The sequence below is a fragment of the Balaenoptera borealis genome (genome assembly GCF_965194805.1).
Source record: "Balaenoptera borealis genome assembly, chromosome: 7".
NCBI classification, from domain to species: Eukaryota; Metazoa; Chordata; class Mammalia; order Artiodactyla; family Balaenopteridae; genus Balaenoptera; species Balaenoptera borealis.
Genome location: NC_138864.1, coordinates 78,657,606 through 78,672,041, shown reverse-complemented (window position 1 = coordinate 78,672,041; position 14,436 = coordinate 78,657,606). Strand labels below are relative to the sequence as shown.

Here is a 14,436-nt window from a genome sequence, read left to right as displayed (position 1 = left end):
CTCAGCTGTAGATGTGAAACAGAGGCCCAGACAGTCAGGTAACCTGCCCATGCTCACACAGTCAGTGGGTGGCAGACCAGGATGCCGGCCTAGTTATACCCTTTCTACTGCACCAAGGAGCCTGTTACAGTCTCCAAATAAAGAAAGGCATTATTAATGTGTCCACCATGAATTCAAGAGCTCACAGTAATTTGACTGTAAGCTCCCCTTTCCAGGGATTCTTTCCCTGGTCAGTCTATGGAAAATTCCAAACTTCGCCCTGCCCCCCAACCCCAGTCCCCTCCATGCCCCCCCCCCCAGTACAGTTCCTTAGCCCCTTCTTTATTTTTTCCCCTTAGCACTTACCACTATCTAACATGCTTTATATTTTCATCTTTCAAGATTTCTTCCCTTCTCTTTGATTTTCTGCTGTTTAAATACGACATGCCTAGGTATAGTTTCTTTGGCATTTATCCGCCTTGGTGTCCTCTGAGCTTCTTGGATCTGTGGTTTTATATCTGACATTAATTTTGGAAAAATTTCAGTCATTATTGTTTCAAATATTTCTTCTGGCCCTTTCTCTCTTGCTTCTCCTTCTGGTATTCTCATTACATGCATGTTATCTTTTTTCATTGTCCCACAGTTCTTGAATATTTAGTTCTCTCTTTTTCAGTCTTTTTTCTCTTTGCTTTTCAGCTTTGGAAGTTTCTATTGACATATCCTCAAGCTCAGAGATTCTTACCTCAGTCATGTCCAGTCTACTAATTAGTCCATCAAAGGCATTCTTCATTTTTATTACAATGTTTTTGATCTCTAGTACTTCTTTCTCATTCTTTCTTAGAATTTCCATCTCTCTGCTTACACTACTCTCAGGTTCTTTCAGGAGTGTTTTCTAATGCCAACCAGTTCTCCAATGCTCTGACACCAACTGGGTGCCCAGTAATTCAGTTCAACTCTGACACCAACTCCTGGATTTAGCACTGACCCCACAGGTTAAGGGCTCAGTCCCACAATATTGTCTCCACTTCAGACACCCGTCACAAGTATCAGGTTCCCAGGTTACCCACAGTTTTGTTTGACTTGGCTACAAATTTGGAGAGTCCTACAACTCCCTCCTCAGGTTTGATAATTTTCTAGAATAACTCACAGAAATCAGGAAAACACTTTACTTACTATTACCAGTTTATTATAAAGAACACCACCCAGGAACAGCCAAATGGAAGAGATGCATAGGGCAAGGTATGAGGCAAGGGGCACCAAGCTTCCATGCCCTCTCTGGGTGCACCACTTGCCTAGAACCTCAATGTGTTTGGAAGCTCTCCAAACCCTGTTGTTTATTGGGATTTTACAGAGGTTCCATTATGTAAGCACGATTGTTTAAAACTATTGGTCATTGGTGATTGAACATAATCTCTAGTACCTTCCCCTTGCCAGAGGTCAGGGATGGGACTGAAATTTCCAGTCCTCTGATCACATGGTTTGGTCTTTCTGGTGCCCAGCCCCCATCCTGAAGCTATCTAGGCGTCCCTCAGCCAAAAGTCATTTTATTAACACACCAAAGACACCATCATCACCCAGGAGATTCCAAGAATTTTACAAGTTCTGTGCCAGGAGCCAGGGACAAGACCAAAATTTTTTTTTTATATCACAATTATCCATGTTCTTGCATATTGTCTACTTTTACCCATTAGAACCCTTAGCATATTAATTATAGTTGTTTTAAATTCCAGGTCTGATAATACCAACATCTCTGCCATATTTGAGTCTGGTTCTGATGCTTACTCTGTCTTTTCAAATTGTGTTTTTGGTTTTTAGTACGCCTTGTAATTTTTTGTTGAAAGCTGTGCATGATCTATGTCTTGGGTAAAGAAACTGCAGTAAATAGGCCTTCAGTGATGTGGTAGTAAGGTGTCAGGGAAGGAAAGTGCTCTATAGACCTATGATTAGATCTCAGTCTTTAATTTAATTAAAAAAATTTTAAATGAAAGTAGAGTTGATTTACAATATTATGTTAGTTTCAGGTGTATAGCAAAGTGATTTGGATATATATATATATATGGGATATATGTATATATTCTTTTTCAGATTCTTTTCTAGTATAGGTGATTACAAGATATTAAATATAGTTCCCTGTGCTGTACAGTAGGTCCTTGTTGTTTATCTGGTTTGTATATAGTAATGTGTATCTGTTAATCCCAAACTCCTAATTTATTCCTCCCCTCCATTTCCCCTTTGGCAACCATAAATTTGTTTTCTATGTCTGTGAGTTGTGTCTGTTTTGTAAATAAGTTCATTTGTATCATTTTTAAAAATTCCACATATAAGTAATATTGTGATATTTGTCTTTGTCTAACTTACTTCAGTTAGTATGATAATCTCTAGTTCCATCCATGTTGCTATGAATGGCATTATTTCATTCCTTGTTATGGCCAAGTAATATTCCATTGTATATATACCACAGCTTCTTTACCCATTTATCTGTTGGTAGACACTTAGGTGGCTTCCATGTCTTGGCTATTGGAAATAGTGCTGCTACGAACATTGGGGTGTATGTATCTTTTCAAATTAGAGTTTTCTCCATGTATATGCCCAGGAGTTGGATTGCTGGATCATATGGTAACTCTATTTTTAGTTTTGTAAGGAACCTCCATACTGTTCTCCATAGTGGCTGCACCAATTTACATTCCCACCAACAGTGCAAGAGGGTTTGCTTTTCTCCACACCCTCTCCAGCATTTATTATTTGTAGACTTTTTGATGATGGCCTCTCTGACCGGTGTGAGGCGATACCTCATTGTAGTTTTGATTTGCATTTCTCTAATAATTAGCAACGTTGAGCACCTTTTCATGTGCCTGTTGGCCATCTGTATGTCCTCTTTGGAGAAATGTCTATTTAGGTCTTCTGCCCATTTTTTGATTGGATTGTTTGAGCTGCATGAACTGTTTGTATATTTTAGAAATGAAGCTCTTATCAGTCACATCGTTTGCAAATATTTGCTCCCATTCCGTAGGTTGTCCTTTCATTGTATTTATGGTTTCCTTCACTGTGCAAAAGCGTATGTTTGATTAGGTCCCATTTGTTTATTTTTGCTTTTATTTCCTTTGCCTTGGGAGACTGTGATTGGATCTCAGACCCTTAGTGAGCCTCTGGACTTGGGATTGCACAAGTGTATCTCAGTTTCTTTCTCCTCCCTTGGGTAGGACAGGACGGCTAGAGTGGGCTGAAGTTGGGTATTTCCCTTCCTCCAGGTCAGTGTCTTGATAAAATCTCAATAGGTTTAGGCTTTGGTGAAATAGTTTCTCTTGAAGACAGACCTTATTAAGAAGAAATGGATGCTGTGGTGAATTTCAAAATGAGTACTTTTTCCCTCCCCCTTCTGGATGCAAGAGGAGATTTTCCTCCGATATTAACTGTTAGAACCTTGTAGAGGTCCTAGAGGTAAAACTCACCAGTGCGGAAAGTTTTTAACTTTTAGACTCATTCCCCTCTGAGCCTCCAGCAATTTGTCAATTACAGTTCCGGTTTTCCTACCTCAGCACTGGTTCCTGCAGAGGTTTCTGCTCTGGTAAGTTGTGATTCTTTGTACCTGCATGTCTGTCTCTCCAAGATAGCATTTTGCTCTACGGCCTCACCTCTCTAGCAAATCTAAGAAGAGTTGTTGATTTTTCACTTTGTTCAGCTTTTTACTTGTTAGGCTGCAGTAGTGATTTTCAAGCTCCTTAAGTGCCAGACTGCAAACAGCACGTATATTTTCTTTATTTCCCTATTAATTGTCATTTCAAGAAAAGAACCCAGTAACCAAGCAACAATCTACATATGTAGTTAAAGTGCAAGAAAATAGATATGGGGTCTACATCTTGTTACATGAAGTCAGGGAGTTAATTGTCCTTGAAGAGTAGCATTTCTGCATGTAGCCAAGACAGGAATATAGGTGAAAGGGGAAAGAAACTAGGTGAAAGGGGACATTATACCAAAACCTGAGATGAATTACCATATTTTAGAATATGTCACCACCCTTTTGCTAATATCCATATGATTTAAATAGCACCATGACAGTCCCAGTTTGACGACCTAGGGTTAAAGGAGGGACTAATGATGTAAGCCTTGATGTCTGCCCAAGAATGAGGAAGAAGGTGGTCTTCTCCCCTCCCCACGTTTTTTTGATTATAAAAATGTAGCCCTCTTTGTTCTCTGGCTGTGCTCCCTCTCCTGCCCGCTTGTATCTGCCGCAAGCATCCTATGCTAATAAACTCACTCTTTGCCTCACACTGAATTCTTTCTTCATCGAGATAAAAGAACCTGAGCTTCAGTAAGTCCTGACACCAGGTGAAGGGTTTCAATTAAAAGACAGTTGGTTCAAGTCCCCTCCTAAGTCAGGGGTTGTGGGTTCAAGTCCCAACCTGAGGTGAAGCTGGGTTCGAGTCACATCTGAGAAGGAGTGCGGCCTCAGTAGGAACCCACTTCCTGATTCATAGATGGTGGACTTCTTTTTGCTGTGTCTTCACAAGAAGAAGGGGAAGGGAGATCTCTGGGACCTCTTTTAAAAGGGCACTAACTCCATTCATGAGGGCTCTGCCCTCGGGACCTAATCACCTCCCAACAGCCCCACCTCCAAATACCATCACACTCAGGGATTAGGTTTCAACGTATGAATGTTGGGGTGATACATTAAGGCTATAGCAATATGAATTTAATATCTATTAAATATACATAATTATATTTAATATCATTAAATATAATATGTTTTATATATGAGTATATAAAAAACAATTTAATATAAATGCTGTTTATGTTTGAACTGCTGATAAGTAACATTAGCTAAGCAAATTAATTTGGTGGATAAGATTGCTTTAGAGTAGCACTCCCAATCTTTGTTATATCATGGCACACATAGAAAATAAAAGTATTCATGTATAACTGATTCACTTTGCTATACAGCAGAAACTAATACAACATTGTAAATCAACTCTACTCCAATAAAATTTTTTAAAAAATAAGAAAATAAAAGTATTCATACAAGAACCAGCCAGTGAGTGACTCACATCTCCAGGGCTGAAGGCTTCAATTTCTAGGTCCTCTTGTCAACTGCATGCTGCACCATTTGGGAAACTCTTGCTTTAAGCGTAATGTTTAAAACACTAAAGAGACCAATCTGTATGCCTAGAACTATTTGAATGGCTGGCTCCAAGGACTATAGATTGCTGAGGACAAGAAGGGAAAAAAATGATGTGGAGAAAAGATATAATCGACAATTTCCCATCATCAGGAAAAGCCCTCCCCAATCTGCTCTCAGCCTGTCTTTCCCATCTCAGGTCCCCACTCCTGCCCCAGACCTTACAGAAGTCTCCACCTGGCTGAGGATATGCTGGTGCCTCTCCCACCTGTCCTAAATCTTACCAGTTCTTTGTCCATTAGGTCCAGGCTGTAGCCAGGAAGGTATTTACATGCCCTCCCCCATGCTCCTGGGTTTTTGGCCCATAGCACTGCATTTGAGCTTCTGACCTAGAATTTTAAAGTTTGAAGTCATCTCAGAGATTGAGTGCAACCTTTGATTTCCAGGTGAAACACATGGGCCCAGACAGGTCGAGGGCCCATGCTGACCACAACACCAGTTGGGGGCAGCCTTGGGACATAGGTGTCCTGGTTTCCTCCTCTTTCCACTACCCGGTTTCATCTCTCTTATGCTAATGATGACTCTTGATAATTTATTGAGAGGTGAGAACTGACTCACTGGAGAGTCTATATGATCTAGCAACAGCCAGATGGTCCTTAATAAAACATTAATAAAGCAAAAGCAGATGGCATTTAATAAAGTATTATATAAACATGCCTGAGAGCCATCAAAAGCATTTTTTCTGGACTCCCTAATAGTGGAGAATTGTCAGACAAGACATAAAAGAGGAAATCAGCCTCTAAATTGTGATCTGAGAAAATGTTTTAGGTTCTTGTGCATATAATGGATAATAAAAGATTTTAAATGTAATTTTATCTCAGATTTCTTAGCCTTATAATGACTATGTTTTGTGGCAATTTTAGAAGAAATGACAAAAGCTTTAGTAGAAACAAAAGGAGGTCCCTACAAATTCGTCCTCCCTTGAAAATCCAGCCCAAGCAAACCTCCTCACTTCCTTAGAAAAAGAGATTTCTAGAAGGCATAAAAATAATATATTTTAATATCAGGGTAATAGAAATCATTACATTGGATTGCAGGGGTTGTTTTAGGAATCACTATTCCAGACAGCTTTCAAGAACAGAAGAAATAGCTATCTATTTTGAGTGAGTGAATATTAATTAACATGAAGGTGAAACGCTGAACTTTCAGGATTGTGTTTAAATGTTTGACTTCTCCCAAAATTCACCTGTCAGGCAGTAATCAAAAGTTAAGGCTTGGATTGAGACCTGAGACCTTAAATCCTAGTATCAATTGTGCCAGACTTGTAGGCTGCCTCTTGAGGATTGTTTTGTTTTGTTTTGTTTTGTTTTCCATCTGTAAAATAGGGATAATAATACTTTATAGAGTTGTACAAAGAGTCGATGAAATAATGTTTATTAAGGACCATGCTGGACACAAAGTAAGCATTCAAAAAAAATGTAGCAATTATAGATATCAGAACCTGGTGCCAGCTCTTCTAACTAAACTAAAAGTAGCAAAGTTGCAAAATAGTGGTTTCCTTTTTGTAAACCTCCCATGTATCTTTCAACTGCCTGATCAAACACTGCTCTCCAGAAAGGATATCAACATTTATGCTTTAACATGATTGTTTGTCTCATCTACCTGTGACTTCCTTTAGGGATATCTACATTTCAAGCATATTTCTGATTCTAGAATGTGAGGCTTATTTCATAGCTGGGGGGAATGTTTGGCATTGCCCTATGTGGGCAGGGCTTTTTTTTGGTGAGGAGAGAGCAATGAGAAATGGAATCTAGAGAGATTTCAAAGATGTTTGTTGTTCTTTTCTGGATCTTTTGCCACAAGGTCCTTGATCAAAGGCTAGTCTTTCCAGGACACATTTCCCGACAATTTTCCCTCCCAAGTCAGAATTACTGGGCTCTTTTTAAACTTTTTCAGCAGGTCTCTCCTCTAGTAGTTGTGAGCTTTTTAAGGGCAGAGAATGCCTTTATTCAGGTACATAGTGGGCACTCAGTGATGTTTGTAAAATGGAATGGAATTCCAAGGAACCTGAAAATTATGACAGCTACCATTTCAAGTATCTACTGGGTGCCAGATGAATCACAGTCATCATGTGAGTTAGGTGTTATCATCTCCACTTTACAGATGAGAAAACTGAGGCTTGGAGGAGTAGTAAGTGCAAGTAAGAGGCAGACATGGGACCCAAACTTAGTGCTTGTGCCAGCTCCAAAATCATGAAACTGCCAAGTCTTAATCAGCCACCTAAGTGACTCTGGGATTTGCCTGTTTGGTTGGTTTTCAGTGTGTGTACTAGTCAGGGTTCTCCAGAGAACAAAACAATAGGATATATCTATACGGATATACAGATATATCCATATAGACATATAAAATTTTCTGGGAAAAATTTTCTGTATATCTATATAGATATACAGAGATATAGCCTATTGATTCTGTTTGGTTCTATATATAGATATATAGATTTTATATTTATATGAGAAGATTTATTATAAGAATTGGCTCACATGATAATGGAGACTGAGGGTCCCAAGATCTGCCATCTATGATCTGGAAAACCGGGAAAGCCAGTGGTATAGTTCAGTCTGAGTCTGAAGGTTGGAGAACCAGGAGCACCAATGTCCGAGGACAGGAGAAGATGGATGTCCCAACTCAGGCAGAGAGAGCAAATTTCCCTTCCTCTACCTTCATGTTCTATTCAGGCCCTCAAGAGATTGGATGATGCCCACCCGCATTGGTGAGGGTGATCTTCTTTACTCAGTCTAAAGATTCAAATGCTAATCTATTTCCAGAAAACCCTCACACACACATGCAGAACAATGTTTTACCAGCTATCTGGGCATCCCTTAACCCAGTCAAGTTGACACATAAAATTAACCATCACAGTGTTGATGTTTTTATTGCTTTTAATATGTGAACATTAGCAGAGAAAGATGGATTTACTTTCAGAAAGCAAGCCTACTTGAATTCTGAAGTCCTTGTGTATCCATTTCCTACTGGCTGTCTAGATTTCTCAGAGAAACCCAGCCTTGCATTGAGGTGACAGGTGCAGGTCATCTGGAAAAAAAAAAAGAGAAGCTTGAAGATTTCAAAGTATGCTATTAGAAAAAAAAAATCCACTTCTACCAGCAGTTTGAAAGAATGTAAAATCTTTCATGGTGTCAAAGGTGCCCAGGAGTGGCAGGGGCTGAATTTCTGAAGCCGTTTTCTCATCATTCAGACTGACAAATTTATTGCACTGGTGCTTCTAGCAATCAGTCAAGATTGAATCAGGTGCCAAGATAATTTTTTCTTGCCAAATTGTTTTTTCCATTGCAATTAGCCTTTTTAAGGACCTCACCAAATAGCAAATGTGTATTCAATTCCCACTCTCCCCCTCCAGTTAAAACTCAGCGAAGAAGTTGTATCAGTAATAATTGTTAAAGATAAAGTACCCCTCCCCCACTCTATCACCAGTTTCTCCATGTTTTCTTAGATATCCTTTAAACCCGGCACAGGATTTTAAAAGTTTTAATTTTTTTATAGTATGTGTTAAATAATCCAAAAATAAATGATTTAAACTAAAAACAGTTCAGCTGTCTGGGTTGCCCTAATTGGGATTCTTTATAAAAGCTTTGAGCTTGTCCTATACCTATTTGTCCAATGCCTATTTGTCCTCTAAAAGCATTTTGAAGCTGAGCCCACTACTGCTCTCAGAAACCCGTTTCCTCTTTCTTCCTGGGCACCAGGACTACATCCTCCTGCCTCCCTTGTGATGAGCAGGACTGATTTCTAGGCAGAGGAAGGTACACAGGCAAAGTGCCAGGCCCATGAAACTCTCCCACGAGGGAGCCTCCAGGTTCTTTCCTTCTCGGCCTTCTGGAGATGCCCACGCCTGGCACACTTGGCGGCCTTGAACTGCAAATGGCAGAGCCTCTCCAGGCTGGTTCCTGAAGGAACAGAGACTACCCTCCTCCATCCCCTTTTCCCACACTCAGAAACTACCTTAGCTTGTTCACTGAGAAAAAATGAACTGCTGTGATGTTTGAGCCATTGTAATGTGGGGTTTTATTTGTTTTGGCAGTTCGCTTACCCTGACCCGTTGCCTTTCCTTGACCCGGCTACCTTTCCTCCTCCACCACGTTACATGCTCTAGCCAAGCCTTCCCGTGGCATCTGATCATGGAACTTCCCACACTTCCTCCTTAGTGTTTATCTGTCTGCCTTCCCAGATAGTCTCCCACGCTCCATGAGGGCATGGACCACGTTTCCCTCACTCATCAGTATATCCCCAGTTTCTAATGTAGTGCTTGGCACATAGTAGGTCCTTAATAAATATTTGTTAAATTAACAAAATGTCAGACGCACGGACTTGGCCTTTCTCTATGCTGGGGATAGCAAACTTGGACGCTGAGTAATCTTTAAGAATAATGATAATGGGGTGAGAAAAACTTGTGCAGCAATAATGTTATTCCTGAATGTTTCTAGAAACCTGACCTCTGGTGGATGACTGCCGGTCTTCATTGCAAATCTCCTTTATGCTGACAATGGTATGTGTTTCTACATGAACAATGAACAGAAAATATAGGAGTTGGCTTTTTTTTTTTTAAACTAACTTTGTTTATTATTATTTGTTTGTTATTGTTATTTAATGGCATTCTCTTTCATAAAAACAAGTATAGTAGAATGAAGATGTCTGGAAACTCTTCGCTCTTTCTCCCATTGAGAGGTAGAGTGTAATTCCCCTGTCTTTGAATCTGGGCTTGCTTCAACAACAGAATGCTGTGGAAGTTACATTCTGGGTTTTCAGGGGCTAAGCCATAAGACATAGCTTCTGCTTTGTTTCTTGGAATACTTGCTTTTGGAGCCCTGAGCCTCCACGTAAGACTTCCCCTAGATCACCATGATAAAGAGGCCACATGTAAGGGGTGTGGTTGATAATCCCAGCTGAGCACTGCCTTCCAGCCCTCCCTGCCAAGGCGTTAGACATGTGGGTGCAGTCATCCATCCTGGACCTTCCAGACTAGGCTATTCACTAGCTAAATTCTGCTGAGTGATCCCAGTCAATGCCACGTGATACTGAAGAATCATTGAGCTGAGCCCTGACCCACAAAATCGTGAGATGTAATAAGATGATTGTTGTTTCAAGCCACTAAGTTTTAGGGTAGTTTGTAGTGCAGTAAATAATAACTGAACAACAAATTACTTTATTTCCTTATTTGTCCAATCATATTTGCCTTGAGACTTTATATTTGGACAATTTTGGTTGATCATTTGCTGGCCAACAAGTAAATTTCAGTTCTTCTTCTGTCTGTATCTGTACCTTGCAATTGAATAAGAGATGGTTGGGACATTGAAAGAAATGGGCTGTTAATTCTGGGCCATATTTAACCTTCCTTAAGCTTTTTATTTTAGAGTGGTAACCGGTAATACGCATTGGCAATGCAGTCTCCAGTTGCAAAAAAAAAAAAAAAAAAACACTTTTGGGATTCAGGGAAGTAAATTAAATTGGTTTAAAAATATATATCAATGTATGCCAAATTTTATTTTATGTTAGTAGCGATGTTCCTCTGGGAAGCAGTCAATATGGTAAAAGACAAAATTATACACAGGTGAAAATTTTTAGGCTCAACTTAAAAGTGACATTAACCAAAAAGTAATTAGTAAAGGAAAGGAAATGAACTTTTATTTAGGGTCTACTATGTGCTGAGTGCTTTTTGTACATCTTCTCTTTTAATCTCACTATAGGCAATTTTTAAATGGGAAGTTAAAAATTTGCCCAAGGTCACTCAGCTGGTAAGTGGTAGGCTGGATTTGACCCACATCTAACCGATCCAAAACCTGTGTGTTATTTCTCCACCATGGAGGCTATTTATCTAAAAGAGTGCAGGTCTCTTCAAAAGTGGCTCCCAAAGAACTTGGAAGTAGTTAACAGCAGAGCCATGCACAGCTGGTTTGTTAGCGTGTTCATTTATGAAATACACCCCAGTAATAAATTTTATCAATTTTTGCTGACCTTTACATGTTGCTTATTCAGTAAGGGTCTGGGAAAAGAGTAGGAAATACACAACACCCCATAGATGTGTTTCAGCGGGTTCTATAAGTTGAAACCTAGTTCATAGAGGGAATCTTATTAAAAGCAAACACTTCCATCACTATGACCACCCCAATTTATCTCCTGCAGAATTCTGTCATAGCTCCATTTTCCTAAAGGGATACATCTACATCTACCCCATCTCATGGGGTGAGAGCATTGGGGTTGGATGTTATCTTTTTATTCATTTTTTTTCCTAGTTGGGCTAAAATTCCCATCTTCCATTTGTCTGTCTGAAGTCTTCAAATACTTTAATAATAATAATAGTAATAATAATAAGCACAACTGTTCAAAAAATACAAGAGAAAAGTTGAGACTCTCAGTTTGGGCTGCGCCAGAATCCTCCTGACCCCACCCATCAGGGACAGGAAAAGTAGCCATGGGGAAGGGGACGGAGGGAACTTTCCTAAACACATTTCATCGCTCTCTCCCAACACATACATGGTCAAACACTGCTTGGTGGGGTAACTCTTATTGTGCTTCTTATTTTCCGAAGAGTCTGTACCGTCTGGTAGTTTTAAAGCTCAGATGGTGTTGTTACCGAACCAAACTTGGATCCACTCACTCTCACGCAGTAAAGCCAAACTACTGACATTGGGTTGTGGTGAAGGAAAGTGCAGTGTTTATTTCAGGGCACAAAGCAAGGAGTTCAGGACAGCTAGTGCTCAAAACACCCGAGCTCCCCGATGGGTTTCACCAAAGCATTTTTAAAGGCCAGGTGAGGGAGGGGTGTTCCAGGGTATGTGATGGTGAGGTAACAGGGTGGTGTCACAGGGGTTAACGTTATCAATCCTTAGCTGCCAGTAGGTCTGGTCATGGTCATCAAGTAGTTAATTTCTTCCATTTGGTGGTGGTTTAAGCATCTGTAAAACAACTCAGGAAATGTGCTTCAGATACTATTCCTTCAGTACTGCTGAGAGGAGCTACAGCAGACGATGTGGGGTAGGGGGGGTCTATCCCGGGAAGGCCCCATAGGATCCTGCTCTGCTACAGTGTCAAATGATCTGGGTTTAAATCTTGGCTCTATCTCTTTTCAGCTGGGTGGGCTTCCCATCTTTTGCCTCAATTTACTCATTTGTAACTTGGACCTCCAACCAGTTGCTGTTGAGAAGTAAATGAATCCATCAGTGCATGTAAGGTACTTAGAACCATGCTTGGTGACAGTAATTAGAAAGGGCTACATAAATATTAGCTGCTGATCTTATACTATCTTCCTCAAGCATTTAATTGAAAGCCAGTGGACAGGACAAAAAAATAAAGCGAAGAATTTGAAGCCATTGAGTAACTGTTGCACCAAAAATCTCAGGTACTCTGAGTTACAAGTGGTACCTATCTAGACAGAGGGCTGGGCTTATTGGTGGGAACTTCATGAACATGCTGCTTATAAGGATGTTCTTGAGGTTAATGGCCAAGGTCAGGAGACAATAATCTCTGTAACAAGTCAGAGTCATCACTGTATAATTTTGAGGACAGAGAACCAATAGCATAGATTAATGTCTCTTGACAGGGCCAAGACAGTGATTCTCTTTTTCTTCCACTGTCTAATCTCTTTGGCCAGGCAGGGGACCAAAAGGGGACCACCTTCTCTCTTGACCATTTCAAATCACTCATTCATCCAACAACCATTAATTAATTGTTGACCTACCCTGTGCCAAGTACTGCAAAGTTGAGTGAGACCCCTACGGTCCAGTAGGAGAAACAAGAGGATGCATTAATTAACTCAACAATTATTTACTATCAACCATCCATCGGGTACTATGCTAGGTGCGGGGTATAGTGAACAAAACAGACAAAAGCTCCTCCCCTCGTGGAGCTGACATTCTAGGGAAGAGAAACATAATGCATGAAATAAGTATGATGTGTATAGTCTATCAGATGGTGATTAGTGCAAAGGAGATAAAGCAGGCGAGGAACTAGGGCGTGTTCCTGTAGGGTGGTGGACTGGCTGTACTTCTAATTTGAATAGTCAGGGACAACTTTACTGACAAAAATATAAGGAGGTGGGGTAACTAACCTAAGGATATGCCCAGGGCATATGGGGGCCTCGTTCCAGGCCCTGCTGAAGAACTCAATACTCCTGAGCGCAAATTCTCCGAGCTCACTCCTCCGGCCGCCCCGCCCGGCTCCAGGGGGCGGGGACGAAGCAAAGGTCCCGCCGCCCGCCCTCCTCCCTGGCGATCCCCCGCCCCGGCCCGGCCCAACCCAACCCGCGGGGCTCCTACGACTCGGCAGGCGCCGGGCGCGGGGCGCGAGGCTGCAGGGAGGTAAGTGCGGGCGGCTCGGCTCGGCTCGGCTCGGCTCGGCTCCGGATCCGGCCCTGACCTTGGGGAGCCGAGCCCGCGCGGCTCTTTCTCTAGGGGACACCCTCCCGTCTGCCCCTTAGTCCTATGGGGGTCGAAGGGGTGGGCTGCCCGCAGCTGGACCGCCGGCCCCATGGCGTCGCCTCCTCGTCCGCGTTCCCAGCTCCCGTCTCTGTCCCCCCGACCCCTTTCGCATCCCCTCTCCTCCCCCTTCCCACTGCCACTTCCTTCCCTGGCTGTTGCTAGGGCAGCGGGTACCTACTGTCCTCCCCCCCACCCTTTGCGCCCTCTCCCCACTTCTTCATTCTTTGTCTTCCGGTTTCTCCTCCGGGTGCGCTAGGCTCTCCGTGGCCGGGCGCTGGGGTGCTTATGTGCGTGGAAGGAAGGCGGGGGCCGGCGTGGAATTCACTCGCTGGGGCGGACCAAGTCCCCATCCCTGGGGTACGGGATACTGGGCCCCGAGCTTGTGGAGGAGGCCAAGCCCCTCGGGAGTTCTCGGCCTGGGTGGGATGACATCACCGCTGCTCACGGGGCCTCAACGTGCGGATCCCAGACCCCTTCCCATCTGCACCTGACCGGGAAAGACCAGAGGGCGGTCTTAGAAAGGCGCTGGTTGTAGAGTGTTCAAAAACACCTCTCATTGAGAGTCTACTCTGTTCAGAGGACCATTCAGAGGGACGGATGCCTTGGGATCGATGCCTTTAAGAGATAGACAGTCTACTTGGAGTGGAATGAAATATTGCTGTTAGGTCAGAGAAACAGCTGAATACATGTAGAGTAAATTAATCGTTTTCCAAAGCCACCGCCAATGAACTCTTCTCATAAAGGAAAACAGCCGGGAGAAGATGAGCCCAGGCAATTAGAGAGATCTGAGAAATGCGGCCCAAGCCCCCATCTGCTGCCCTTAGCTCGCCTGCTTTAGGAGGAAGCCTTATGGTT

The 14,436-nt window shown here is 42.1% G+C and overlaps 1 protein-coding gene across 6 annotated transcripts in view; it reads left to right on the top strand.

Moving 5' to 3' along the window:
- The first annotated feature begins 606 nt into the window (after positions 1-606).
- Positions 607-14,436, top strand: part of GSDME (gasdermin E) — a 103,886-nt gene continuing 90,056 nt past the window's right edge. For 4 of the 6 annotated variants that reach the window (XM_082398459.1, XM_082398460.1, XM_082398461.1 and 1 more), the window contains exon 1: positions 4,726-13,461. The gene's annotated coding sequence lies outside the window, so the exon portion shown is untranslated. Of the gene's footprint in view, positions 3,545-4,725; positions 13,462-14,436 lie in introns of those variants that run through there. The other 2 variants (XM_082398456.1, XM_082398458.1) reach the window with 2 other exon arrangements.